Below are 2,770 nucleotides of genomic sequence, written 5' to 3'. Positions count from 1 at the left end.
GAAGCGTCCTCGACTTGACCAAGGACGGGAACTACGAGTGGATGGCAAGGCAGTAGATGTACAAGATGCATTCGACGTACAGGATCCGCTCTTTGCCGAAGAATCTCGCCAAGGCGGTATCTCCGGAGTTCAGGTGAGAGGACGGGCTCGGGGCTCGGGAAGACGCGACGTGCAGGTGACCGCCACCGCGGGACAACGGAGCGAGCGACGCTCCGTCCTGCCTCCGGGCCTCTCTGACCCCGTCTAGGAGGCGGGCCGTTCCCAGGGAGCGCTGGCCCTTTGCCTTGCTTCGGAGAGGGTCCCGCTTACGTTCTGATCGGGTTCCCTGTCCTTTCTAGACACCCCTCCCAAAGTTTAAATGGCCAGGTCTGCACAATAGGGACCTTATTTACTCAAAAACAAAAACTTTCATAATGTGAAAAATTAATAATTTATCAATTTGCTTTATAAATTAAAAATATTGATTCCTGTTCGTGGCCATGCCTCCCTGAACGTGCCGGATCTCAACCGATCTTGGAAGCTAAGCAGGGTCAGGCCTGGTTAGTACTTGGATGAGAGACCACCTAGGAAGACCAGGTGCTGTAGGCATTAAAAAAAAATTATATATGTATATATATATATTCCTAAATCTAACCTCCTTTAATATTGCAGTGGTTGGACTCTTAACTTTTAGCTGTTGGTTTTCTCCCTCCCTAAAAGAAAGAGTTGTTTTTAGAAAACGACTTTTTGGGTCCCACTGAAAAATCTATCCTACTTAAAACACAGCATTTATAAAGTAACCCTGAAGATTCCAAAATGAGAAAAGAAGAAAACAAAACAAAACAGAAGACTCAGAACGAGAAACGTGAAGCCATGACCTACAGTTCACGTGTGACGGGAGGTAGCACAGCAGGATAAATCGCGAGCCCGACCCGTGAGATGCGCGCGGCCGCTAACGGAGTCTCAGGGGTCCGCTGTGTCCCTTCCCGCCCCTTCTCCCGTGCGTCCGGTGTAAACTCGGAAGTGGCTCTGGACCTGGGATTTTTGTCTTTTGGAAACGCTGAAGTTTTTTTATTTTTTTCTCCCACCTTCCATCAGACACTGGAGAATAAATCTGCCAGGCACAGAGACACGGAACAACTAAAGAAGATTCGTCCATTGCGAGCAGCAGAATCCCTACTGAGCAGTCCGTATTTCTCTCATTGTCTCATTGAAGCGTTCTGAATAAATCACGTATTTTTCTCACCTTGTTGTGGGCCGACATTGTGTCTCCTTTTACACCTTATACAATGCCTAGTGAAGTCATTGACTTAAAAATTAATGCTATGTTAATATGCTGTTTTATCTCTATCCCCCCAATTATTTTTTTCCCCTGCCTTCATTTTGTCTTGCTTTCTGATCTCATACTTTCTGACACAGATAAGACCAAACAGAATGCCAGGTGCAGTTCAATATATATGCTGGGGAAAAAAACGAAAGAACTCCGCCCCTCCCCGCCAAACCAGGAAAGCACAGTATACCTCAAAGCTTCTTAGAGCTGGAGTAGTAATATAATTTATGCTTTCAAAAAGAGTCATAAGGGATGAGTCTGCACTGGCTTGCGGCCATACTTCCGTTGAATGAATCAGTTGACACAGGAGAGCAAATCTTGGCATACAGGAGAAAGTTTCACTGATTGACAGATTAAAACGGGTCGCCCAGGAAAAAACTTTGTTGAAAGGGGTTTTATTTGTATGTTTCTCTTCTTTCTATTTTTGGAGGGAGAGGTTATGGAGAGGTGTGGATAAACATTTATTGGGGAGAGAGGGTGTTAATTAAATGTATTTAATATAATATCAGTTGCTATTCTAAAACATTAAAACCAATCTATGTTGTATCTCAATGACGCATAAAAAAAAAAAACACAATGAACTGCCAGCATAAGACTGATGCAATAGTTACAAAACTAAAACTCTCTCATAAATTTAAAATGTATGGAACTTTCTTCGTATAGGTAAAAAAAATTACTAATGCAAAATACTACATTAATAAAATAATCTTCAAGGCTTAAACTTTCAAATGCTTGCTTCTAGCGAAATGCAGGAAAAAACTGGGAGAAACACTATGTACAAAACAACATAAAATATACAAACCTTCCTAGAACAAGATCCTGCTGTAGCCAATTCAGCCCCACTGGCTCGCCTAGTTACCTCAATCTGAATAAGAAACGCCGTTAAACTTAACAAAGAACATCTGTTTTTCATTTGAGGTACATTCAAGTGTTCATTAAAGTGTCCTAACTGCTTTTTTCTATTTCTATTTCACAATGACTTTCCTTTCTAATACCATTGCAAGTTCAGCATGTGACTTAAAAAGCCTCAAAGTCATTGTGGCATTTCCTTTGAAAAATGCCAGAAGAAACAAGGGAGAAAGCTGAAATCCCTAAGTTTAATAACATTTTACTACCATTCACCTTTCCATACTTCCTAGGGGTGTTTATTTTCGACAATTATTCAACTAGACTTAGCTGAACCTGAATGCCCCAGAGGTCCTCCCTCTGCCTGCAGAGAGGCCCAGGAAAGCTGAGCTCTGATGTGAGTTATTGGTATCAGCTCCTCTGATGGAAGTATTTGGTCACCTTCTATAGGAGGAGAAATCAGTTCAAAATAGCTTAAATGTAATGCCTCAGATAGCTTCATTCTGCCAAATTGATTTGAATATATAATTTATCCTGCATGTCAAAGTCATCATTTTTCATACATTTCTTTTGTTTTCTTGAAAGCATTAACCCCCTCCCTCCCTTGAAATTCAC

At 41.7% G+C, this 2,770-nt stretch overlaps 1 pseudogene; it reads left to right on the top strand.

The window, feature by feature from the left end:
* Positions 1–469: 469 nt before the first annotated feature.
* LOC118612259 lies at positions 470–588 on the top strand (annotated as a pseudogene).
* Positions 589–2,770: the final 2,182 nt, after the last annotated feature.

This window comes from Rousettus aegyptiacus, unplaced genomic scaffold, assembly GCF_014176215.1.
Source record: "Rousettus aegyptiacus isolate mRouAeg1 unplaced genomic scaffold, mRouAeg1.p scaffold_m13_p_15, whole genome shotgun sequence".
NCBI lineage: Eukaryota > Metazoa > Chordata > Mammalia > Chiroptera > Pteropodidae > Rousettus > Rousettus aegyptiacus.
Note: the sequence above shows the minus strand (reverse complement) of the source record. Positions and strands in the feature narration are given on the sequence as shown.